Source organism: Pinus tabuliformis, chromosome 4_2 (genome assembly GCF_031772625.1).
Source record: "Pinus tabuliformis cultivar Carrire ecotype Pingquan chromosome 4_2, CPIR1, whole genome shotgun sequence".
Classification (NCBI taxonomy): domain Eukaryota; kingdom Viridiplantae; phylum Streptophyta; class Pinopsida; order Pinales; family Pinaceae; genus Pinus; species Pinus tabuliformis.
The window spans coordinates 1,024,191,896-1,024,204,064 of NC_142304.1; positions in this window are offsets into that span (position 1 = coordinate 1,024,191,896).

The following is a 12,169-nucleotide window of genomic DNA, read 5'->3' on the forward strand; positions in this document are numbered from 1 at the left end:
CCTTAATGGCTATAGTTTATTGTATATATGTATGTTTTTGGTATAGTTCTGTTGCAAACTAATTGACAAAAGGTCTTAATGGTTGTAGCATTTAGGGCTACCATATGTTATAAAATCTTAACAGTAACTTCAATAAGTTTGTCAAATTTTGTTAAGGGAAGTAGCTTGCAGGTTGTACAATGTTTAATTAAGAATAGATATTGTGGCTTGTAACTTGATGAATAGCTCATATTAGCATAAATATGGGTTTTCTTTCTCCATGTATAGTTGTACATGAAATTTGCATATTAAGTGTTTGACAAAAGTGGTAAATAAGAAAGCAGGGATCCATTTTTTTTTTGTTATTTTAAATAATCACATCCCTGGGAATTTTTTAGGTGATTCATCTCAACATAATAGGGTATCCATCCCATAAGAACATGTAACCCCCACTTTGATTCCAAAAAACATGTTTTTAGACTTTGCTTTTGTAATCTGGTTGATTTTGCAGAATTGTTGTTGCTTTGTATGGACCGCCTGTTGTTGATTTTGCAGTAATCTTACCATCTATGATATAAAAACTGATTTATATTGAGAATACCAATATGATTCATGCTCTTGAAACTATTTTTTAATGTCTCAATGGTTGATACTCAAACAGTTCAACATTTTGATGACAAATTATTTCATGTCTACTAATTGTTTGTTAAAAATCCCCAATGGTTGTAACTTACATGGCTGCATGCTATTTGTAAAATTTCCCCAATATCTATAAGTATTTCATGCCCCTAAAGTGTTTGTAGAAATGCATCAATGAAGATGGTTGGTAGTTTTACTTGGGTGTTAAGTTTAATTCAAGAATTATTGGCACTACTGTGAGACAATGAAAAATGAGGTTATGTAATATTAGATTCATGTTAACTAATTTTTGTGAAATTTCCTTAAGGGACTATGGTTGTCAAGTGTTTGAATAAATGCCTCAATGGCTATAGATTGCATGCTTGTAAAGTGTATGTCAAAAGGCCTCAATGGTTGTATATTACATGCTTGCAAGTGTTTGTAAAAATGCCTTAATGATTGTAGCTTTTGCGCATATACATTGTTAATATATATGTCTTATTAACTGTAACTTTCATGTACTATACTATTTAATGGATGTAGCTTCCTATGTCTGAAAGATTTTGTTTTAATGTGAAAATGAATTTAATAAGTTGTTGAAGTGTGAATAGAGAATAGGACAATTGTTATTTTTATTATCTAAAGCTATCCAAAAAAATGGGTTGTTGTAGGAAACAATTTTACAGTAACCAATTCTGTAGGATTTAATTACTTTTGCAAGTGAGCATAATAAGTTGTTTGAGTTTCATATATTCATGGGTATGGTCTTATTCTTGAGTGGTTGTAGCAAACAACTATTTGTTCCTAATTTTGACAGGTCCATGTTGGATAGTTGGCATTGTTTGGATGGCTTGTGGAATTTGGTATGTTGGCATTCATGTCAACCAGACTAGCATTGACGCAGAAATTTTGCATCCATTTCTTAGGTAGAAGATGGGCTCAAAGCCTACATTGGACCCTCTCCACTAGAAAGTGCTCTAAAAGAGCTTTCCAATTGTGTGTTGAAGTCTGCAAATGGTCTGGTGGATCAAACAATATTGTCTGTCGAGGTTATTCCTAAGTAGGTCGTAATATTAGAGAAAGCTGGCATATTGGGACCATTAGGGGAATTTTGAGGTCTAAAATGGGCCTCCTATGGAAATTACAAAATAATAATGGAAATAATAAAATAATATTATATTTCATCATCAAAGTTTAGAGGGAAAAAAGAAAAAGCTAGTTTTTCAACTCGTATTTTCAACTTATCTCCCTATCGATTTACTCAAATTTTGAGAAGAAACACTTGTTGGATGCAAAACTTGATTCCTCATCCAAGGGGTACCCATGTTACATACTTTTGATGGACCTTACTACATGAAAAATGATAAATACATGAAAAACATGATTGCAATCACGTTTTTTCATGTATTTCTCATTTTTCGTGTAGGAGGGTCCATCAAAAGTATGCAACATGGGTACTCCTTGGATAAGAAATTAAAATTTTCATCCAACAAGTACTCCCAATCGAAATTTGAGTATAAACTTAGGGAGATATGTTAAAAATATGAATTGAAAAATTAGTTTTATTATTTTATTATTATTTAATCATTTTACTTTTCTACTGCAAAAATGGTGAATCATCCCCCATGGTTGACATCATCATCTTGAATCCTATTGGTTCTTATAAAGTTTATTTTTGTTGTACATTGTTCTTAGGAGGTGCATTTTAGACCTCCAAATTCACCTAATGCTCAGAAGGATAGAATATCGGAGGTCAAAGTCCCTTATAATTATTTTGTGAAAAAAATCTAATCTGATATCTAAGGTTGGAGCACATCTGGACCTGATATCATAACCTCGAAGCAGAGGGCATATCAAAATATCAGAAGTTCAAGGCCATCGAAACCTAGGAACCTTGTAAGTCCTTATAAATTGCAATTCTTTGAAAGTGTCGAGGTTTGTGAAGGAGAAGAAATACAAAGGAAATCGTTGAAAAACCAAGGACCGATGGAACCTTTCTCTCTCCTCCAATTGGACAAATAGCAACAGGTGATTGACCCTAAGGAGTTGAAGTGGAAAATGACATCGACATGACATGGTTGTATAGTGGACACATGGTAGTTTGATTCAGCATTTTCGGTGGCCTAATGGGGAAATCTAGGTCGCATGTGTCACCACTAAGGAGGTGCCACATGGAGTGATGACAATAACATGACATCATCTCAGAGGTTAGCATATTGGAGGTTGGAGTTTTAGTAACTCTTGTTTAATTGTTTTATAGAAAAGTTTCGATCCAATAAAGTGGCTCTGATGTGGATTGGAACATGGGCATGGGAGATCCAAAGGACTAAGGGAACAAAGAAGGCCTAAGCACCTAAATGCTATGTGATGACACGTGGAAAGTATTTCGGAGGTTAGAATTTCAGAAATCCTCCGTAATTGTAATATGGAGATAAGTTACAAAACATGGGGCTCCAATGTTGTTTAACACTTAGTCGTCTAGATCCAAAGGACAAATGGAATAGAGAAGACCTTACTGCCTGAGTGTTGTAAAGGCGCCACGTGGAAAGTACATTTCAGAGATAATATTTTGAGGACCCCTCTAATTGAATTATGAGAAAGTTCTGATATGTAGGAGCTCCAATGTGTTGGCGCTTGGTCAAGGAAACCCAAAATAACCAAGGGAGAGAGCTATACATAGGGAAATATCCCTTGAAAGGAGTATACAGGTCCTAGCACCTAAGCACTAAGCCAATTGTCTCAAGCATCAGTCATAAGAGAAAGAAAACGATAAGGGGGCTAAGCACTAAGGGGCTAAAGGCATCAGAATTGTGTGATTTCGTAATGTTATTTTAATATAACTTACAATGTGGTAAGGCTCTAATACTGTTGTACATAGTGTTAAAGGATGAATGGGTTGGAAACTATTGAGTAAATGTGTGCAAAGAAGTTAGTTGATGGAGTTAATTGAAACTGCAGAAATTTCTTGGTCAGGGCAACAAGGACCATGATTATCAAGGAAGAATTGCTGGGATGGTCTTCACGTTGGAAGAAAGGCATCTCTTATCTCTCGTGCATGTCTTAAAGAATTAAATGAGGAACCGAGAAGCCATTATAAATTATAGTTAAGCTTTGTAAAGCCATGAATAAGCATGGGGAGTCTCATTAGAGTGCATAGGTGGACTGAGATTAAATTCTCAGCATGGAGTATCAAACAGAGAGTTGTGAAGTGCTTAGGAACCCATCCTCATGTTTAATGTAGAGGCAGAACCTTAAGAAATAGAGGAAAAAATAATATGGAGGTTTCATAAAGAGGTACACTCGTGTAGTGTGGAAATAGGCATCAAAGAAAACATTGAGAAGAGTGCAATAAAGGAACAAAACGAGTGATTTACATTGAGAAATGTGATGAAGATAATAGTGTTGGATGTGTTGAAGAGAGTAGAGCAGAGTGTGAGAGAGGTGTGAAACTAGACCAAGTTGTTGGACTAGAGTAGAGTGCTACATAGAGACTATGGAACAGAAGGTCGATAGAAGAGTATATGCAGTTGTGATCAAAGGATAGGGTGTTGTTGTGTGAGGCTCAGAGAGCCTATGGAACTATAGAGGACCAAGAGAAGAATTATGTTTCTGTAGTGAACCATATTGGTATTTCTCTGTATATGTATTTTCCCATGTTTTCAGTTTGAAAATTCTATGAAAGGTAGAACAATGGCAAGAGAAGGTGGTGGCCTACATTCATAAGAGGTTGGTTCCTCTTGGGAAGTAGGTGCTTGCTATCCTAAGGGTTTCAGTTCGTCACATGAGTGGGTGCTCACAAACAAACTGATGTAATTAAGTAGGTGATTAATTTACATTATAACAACAAACAGATTGGTGGTTTTCTCCCTTTGGGATTCCACGTAGAAAATACCTTTGTCAATATGTATATGCTTCTCATGTGATGTATTGTATGTAAATGTGAATGTATTATATTGTTTTTCAATTGTATTATGTATGAATTCTCCCATAAGTAATAGATAGTAGAGGAAAGAACCACAAACATATTCATAAATTTTTTTAAGAACCTCACTATTATTGATTCACCCCTCCTCTCAGTAATTCCTTATTTCAACAATTGGTATAAGAGAAAGGTTCCTTTAGGAACAATCTAACCTCTAGAAGGTAGATCCATAAGGAATTATGTCTATGCAAGAGAGTAAATATTCTTACTCAAGAAAGATAGGTCCAATCTTTGATGGGACAAACTGTGCCTTATGGAAAGTTAGGATGGAAGCCTATCTTATGTACTTAGGAGTAGATGTTTGGAGCTCTGTACTAATATATTATGATGTCCCTAATGTCCCTCCCACCAATGCAGATGGTAAAAACTTGTATGGAAATAATGCTAAATCCAAGAACTCCATTCTCTTTGGCCTTAGTCAATCTGAACTCGTAAAGGTTATGCACTGTAAGTCTGCGAAGGAAGTGTGGGTGAAGCTCAATCATAGTCATGAAGAAGATGAAAAAGTTAAGAAGGCCAAAATTAAAACTTTCAGAATGAGGTTTGAAAGTTTAATAATGAGTGAAGAAGAAAGCATAGCAGAATACTTCCTCAAAGTTGATGAAGTAACCAATATGATTATAGGATTTAGTGAAGAAGTCAAGGAAGATATGATTGTTCAAAAAGTCTTAAGATCCCTACTGATGAGATTTAATGCCAAAGTCTTAGCTATTGAAGAAATGGATAGTTTAAAGGGTATGAAGATGGACCAGTTTCTTGGTACTGTCACAATCTATGAGATGAGAGTAGGAAGAGAGAAGTCTGAACCCAAGGAGGCAATGTTCAAAGTGTCAAACAAGGCCAATGAGTGCAAAGATCATCAAGAATGCTCTAGCTGTGAATCTGATTAGCCGATGTATCAATTTTCTAGGAAACTCAAGTGTGGCTCAGGAAAATATAAGGGGACGTTTCCCTTTAAATTATTTTACTGTGGGAGAGTTGGAAATTTCTCATCCAAGTGCCCTTAAAAAGAAAGGACTAAAAAGGAATATCATAAAAAATTTAGAAACAAATATCAGAAACATCAAAAGAAGAAGTTCCATAAGAAAAAGGGGTTCTACTCCAAAGAGGATAGTTCAACACCAAAGTCAGACAATGAAAACTCTTCATAATATGATTCAGATAAGTACTCAATTATGGAATTTGGAGTAGACTCCAAGAAAAAAAATATTAATTATTTTGAAGAGGAAGAAAAAGAAGTAGGAATAATTTAATTTGAAGGGGAACTCGTCAATTCTCTTAATGAGTTAAATATGGATAGGAAAAATAACATGCAACTAAAAGAACAACTGCAACATGCTGAAGAAGTTATTTACAACTCAGAAAATAAAGGGTTTGTTTATCAAAAATAGAAACTTGAAGAAGCCATTAAAAGCAACGATAGTTTAGCCCTTCTACTAGAAGAAAAATAGGGAACATGTGAGAGACTAGAAGAAGAGAACACACATCTAAAACAAGAGGTGTTCAAGGTGCAGAAGGAAACAATCATAAAAACATGCAAAGATGAAATTATGTCCTTGAAGTTCAAATTAAAAGAAGCTAATTGAAAGGAAGAATTTATTCATGGGTTAATACATGAATGGGAATAAAACTGTCAAAGTATCGAGGTAGAGGTCATTTCCCTGAGAATGGATCTTGAGAGAGTCGAGATCGAGAAAGTTTTAATGAAAAATTTATAGATGACACAAGAAAGCTAGATCAGATTCTAAACAATAAAAGGTCTTCAGGAAACAAATAGGCCTAGGATACTCAAGAACATAGGAGTATTATATGTGAAAGATAAACTTCAAGTCTGCAGGATTTGAGGAACAATAGAGTTATGCAAAGAAGTTTCAAGAAAGAATCAATGAAGACAAAGGGTAGCAAGGAAAATAGGAGATCATCACTAGAATAATAACTCCATCCACCCCAAGGAGCCACACCAATGGAGAATGAATCAATCAACCAGACAATAGAGGTACCTACATGCACAAACTCATAAACCTTCCAACAATAGGTACACTTATTTATTTTATGGTTATTGTTATAAGTGTCTTATCTTTGGACATAAGGCTATTTATTGTGGAAGGATCAAAGTTGAAAGAGATGAAAATCCTAGATATAATAAGTATCATAATTTTAGATCTCAAAACTCTCCTCTTAGAGATCGAAATGCCTTCTCTCCCCTGTTAAGTGATGTTGAGTGTTTCAAATGTAATAATTTTTAGTATAAGGAAAACGAGTGAAGAAGTAGGTTTGAGTACCTATCTAAGTCCCAGAATATTTGGCAGCCAACTTCTCAAAAGGATAAGGAGAATTGGAAATGAAAAACTAAAAAGAGCATGCAATGTGGACTTGCTCTATCCGCACATAATTAAGAGAACAAATGGTATGTGGATAGTGGTTGTTCCAAGCATATGACTTGGGATAAGAGAAATTTTTTTCGCTAAAATAAAAATATAGAGGGAACAATGTCACTTTCGACAAACATGCCCCAACAAGAATTAAGGGTAAAGGGATATTTCATCTGGGTCAAAAGAAAAAAGCTAAAAAATGTGTTGTACGTGGAAGGTCTCAAGCACAACTTGCTTAGTGTAATCCAAATGTGTGATAATGGCTATGATGTGATCTTTCGACTCAAGGACTATGAGATCCGAAATGAGAAAGATGGAAAGCTTGTGGAAAAAGAAATCAAAATTCACAACAATGTATACTTGTTTGATGACTCTAGAGTAAACTATTATTTAAGAAAAACAAATGAAGCACGGTTGTGGCATGGGAGACTTGGTCATATGAATTTTGACACTTCGATTAGAGTCAACAACTTGGGAGCAGCGAGAGGTTTGCGAAGACTGTTAAGGCCTGATAATTCAATCTGCAAGTCATGTCAATTTGGTAAGCTGACTAGGACCCATTTCAAGTCAAAAGAGTTCTCTTCATCTAGTCCACTAGAGCTAATTCACATAGATATCTGCACCCCAACTAGAGGAAAACCCCCAAAAGTAGAAAGATATTTTCTGTTTCTTATTGAAGATTTTACTAGGGCCATTTGGATTGTTCTCTTAAAATAAAAATCAAAATAATTTAAGAATTTCAAAATAATTGAAGCTCAAGTAGAAAATGAGAAAGATTTAAAGATCAAATGCTTAAGATCAGACAGAGGAGGATAATATAGTTCAATATATTTTGAAGAATTCTGTGAAGAGAATGGCATTACGAGGAAACATTTTGTGGCTAGAACTCCACAACAAAATGGATTAATTGAGAGAAATAATAGAACAATCCTAGAAATGTCTAGAGCTATGATGGAGGAAGCAGATATATCCCACATCTTCTAGGCTAATAGTGATAAAACACAACTCAAGCCTAATAGTGATAAAACTCCCTATGAGTTGTGGAAGGGAAGACCCACATCAGTTAAATACTTCAAGGTGTTTGGGAGAAAATTATTTATCAAAAGAATATGATAAAAATCTTGGAAAGTTTGATTCACGCATTGATGAGGTTATACTAGTTGGGTACTCTGTTCGAAGTAAATGTTACAAATGTTACAACAAATGGAAAAAGAGGGTTGAGGATTGAATTGATGTAGTAGTTGATGAAATAACTACACAACCTGAGTCCTCTAAAGGAAACGTGAACTCATATGGAGAAGAAAGTTCATACATTAGGCCCTTAGATCAAGATGAAACATATTCAAATAATGAAGACGTGGAAATGAGCACAATGCCAAGGCCCAAAACACCTTCCAGGTAAGTACAGAAACAACAACCCGAGAGTCAAATTCTTGAAGACCAGAGACTTGCTATTCAGACTAGGAGGAAACATTTTGGTAGTTCAAATTGTGTAAATATTCTCTACTGTCTCAGGTTGAGCCTAAAAATATCAGCAAGGCAAGAGAGGACATGTTGAGGGTGAGGGCTATGAATGAAGAACTTGATCAAATTGAGAAGAATGACACCTGGGAGTTTCTTCCAAGACCCAAAGAGAAAAATGTCATAGGTAGAAAATGGGTCTTAAAAAATAAGCTAAATGATCAGGGTCGAGTAATTAAGAACAAGGCTCAATTAGTGTGCAAAGGGTATGCCTAGATAGAAGTAATATATTTCGAGGAAAAGTTTTCACCAATAGCGAGACTGGAACTTATCAGAATGTTTGTTTCCTTTTCTAGTCATAAAAACATCAAGGTATTTCAAATGGATGTGAAGTCTACCTCTATCAATGAAGGTATAGAAGAAGAGGTTTATATTGACCAGCAAGAAGGATTCACGCTCATTGAAGATAAAGAGTTCATGTGTAAACTGAAAAAAGGCCTTATATGGACTCAAGACTGGATCGATACCTTCAACAACAAGGCTTTAATAAAGGCACTGTAGACAACAATTTATAAATAAATTATGAAGGCGATCATCTACTAATTGTATTAGTTTATGTTGATGACATAATATTTGGCAGTGACATGGAACAATTGGGACATCAATTTGCAAATTTTATGTAGACAGGTTTTGTTATGTCCACGATAAAAGAGTTGTCTTTCTTCTTGGGATTGAAAATTTCTCAGTCACAAAATGGAGTATTTATCTCCTGTTGACGGTGCTCGACCCGCCAACATGTCAAGGGGATCTCCCCGATAAGAAGTCCCAATTAGACCTTATACCATTTGGTGTAGGAGTCCCAACAGTGGGTCGTAAGGTAATTCTTTGACCGTGATGTCGCATAGAGGCAAGTAAGATAACTTTTTCAGTAGCAAGGGTGTGACCACTACAGTGAGTCAAGGAAGGTGCATGAGAGGTTCTAACACAAAGGGGTTGGGATGAGTGCACCCCTTGACAACCTGTATTAGTACTCAATTGGGAAGGGAACACATGAGTGATGATGCATCACAAGTTGGAAAGCAGAATAATCGACAATCCAAAGTGATGGTTAAATCAACAACACATATGCAATAAGATTCTTATAATTGCATACGAATCATTTCATACATAAATACATAAGTTAAACAAGATATATCATTAAGGAAACTAGAATAGTCCAACTACAATAACAACATATGCATGAAAATGTGATGGCTATTATTATATAAAGAAGTGTAAGTTCCAATCATACAATACATCCATGTAAACCTACTAGCCCCATCAGTGAAATGTTACAGCAATATCCACCTACTCCTCCAAAGAGATGTACTAGCTCTGTGCAGTGGAGAACCCAAGGTGCATTACAATACTGTCCAAGATTTATTCAAGGTAGTATTAATAGAAGCTTGGCTGAAAAAAAGCCTATACAATGAGTTATAAGGGACTATTTATAGCAAAGGGTGGGGTGACCCTTGACATTCCCCTTTGTGACCATTCAACTACCCTCATGAATCTTCACCTACTCTATGATTGTTACATCCACTATTGAGACTTGACTTACACTTGACATGACTCAACATTACAATGCACATGTACCCATGTGAACAATGGCTTGAACAAGCCAAACTAGACATCACTATGACTTAGACAAATATAGAAGTTCAACTGCAAGACATCCTCATGTTGATCAATAGTAACATATTGATGCCAAGATTGGTAGTCCTTGATAGTGTTCGTATGTTCTGCTATGACATCTGTCTGAAACCTGAACCTTGCCTCCATAACATCCGGGTACACTGCTCAGGCTCTGTCCAACTCATCTGAAAGTATGTGCATCATTTCTTCAATTTGGCCAAACCAGCAACATACTTGCACATGATGTCTGCACTGATAGGCAAGTTTGGGCTAGTAGCAGTGCGCATCAACTCGTTGAAATATGAGTCAAGCTCCTGTCGGACCTGCTTCTTTGTCATCAATTGGGTGAGAGTCCCAAGTGATGGGATCACATGTGTGTGCACTATAACATCCATTCTCTTGAATACTCGTGCATGGGAAGCCTGTATGCTAGTGATGAGTTGTGGTAGGTCTTCATAGTTTCGGATCTGACTCTGGATACGTGCTTGCAGCTCGACCGCATTGGCCCTCATCATCTTTGGCAAGTGAAGCGAGGCTCCCTTGTACTTCATTGTCCATGCTTGCATGTTATCAACAACAACATGTATGTTCTTCAAGATGCGTGCTCTTCTCACACATTGTTGCTGCCATCCGTGGAGATGGACGACTGCTTGGTGCATGGTACCAAACTTGGAGTACAATGCTCACATAACTGTGTCAAGGGACAATACTTCATCTAGTATTGCCTTCTTCAGTTCAGCTCGGGCGGACATTGTCACCAAGTCTCCTCCTTGCTTGGCCACCTGTAGTTCCTTCACCATTCGCTCATTCTCAGCTATGAGGAAACAAACACTTGAGCTAGTGGCTTCGGCATACACTCTAGTTGCATCGGCCAAAGTAATTGGATGCTTGTACACATCAGTCACGATCACCTATTATTCAACTTACGCAGGAGATGTTTAGTCCTCTGGAGTCGGTATTTTGTGAGACTGCACAACTATGTTATGAGATTTGTCAAAGGAGATGTTGTGCACCTCTGCTTCCAATTGACCATCAATGATCTCACTGCCTCCTTGGTCATTCGAGACTTGCTCATCATCTAGATGCATTGAAGTGGGTGAGTCAACCTCTTTGTGGTGAGGCATGAGGTCAGTGTCTTGTTCCAACTCCTGCTTCTCCATGTCTGGAGCCAACTGTTCAAGTGCCTATTTTATCTCATGAGCAAAGTCTTGTCCTTGCAATGGTTCACCCTGTTCACCTGATGCCAGTTGTTTAGGTGAATGAACTATTTGTACAGGCGCTGCTGCGTCTGTCTGCACATGATGCGCCCCTTGCTGTATTTGTTGCTACTGTGCTTCCTTCTCCTATTAGTGCAACTCTTGTTCTTTCTAGAGTTTCTCCCTCAGCTCATGCAACTCCTTCTGTGTTTCTTCCATTCTCTTCTTATCCCTCTTCCTTCGTGCGATGTGCTTGTTGCGTTGCTGCCTCTTCACCTGAATAGTCATAACTTCTTGTTCTACAAGTGGATCTGCTCGAAACTTGCAACTTTGCTCCTCCTCCATGTGGTTGATAATCTTCCTCTTCCCTTTGTCGTGCACAAGTATTCTTGGCTCTACTACCTCTGCTGCTGCTGCTACTACTACTACTGCTGGTGCTCTCCGGGATGCTGCTTTGCTAACCACTCTACAGTGAAGCCAACCTGTTCATTGGGTCCATAGGAATTGTAGCAATACCTCCATGAGTCTTCCTTGGCCTAATGAAATTCCCCATGGATCCAGTTGAACTGAACTCTCATGTAGTGATCCTTCACAATGTAATGTGGGTCATACGGGTTGAATCTTTGGAGGTTGAATGGGTACTTCTTCATCTTTTCTACTTTGACATCCGCTTTCTTGATACTCTGGATCTCATATAACCCAATCTGCAATGGAAGAGTGGGCCAAGGTGCCTTCTTCTTTCGCTACAGTCTAGTTGTCAATCCTGTTGAGATGTGATAAGCTACTTCTTGCATGACTAGTACGTCCAAGGAAAACTTTGGCAGAACATATGGAGGCTTCTCTGCACTAAACATTCGGATGAAATTGTCGGACGGTGAGGCATACCG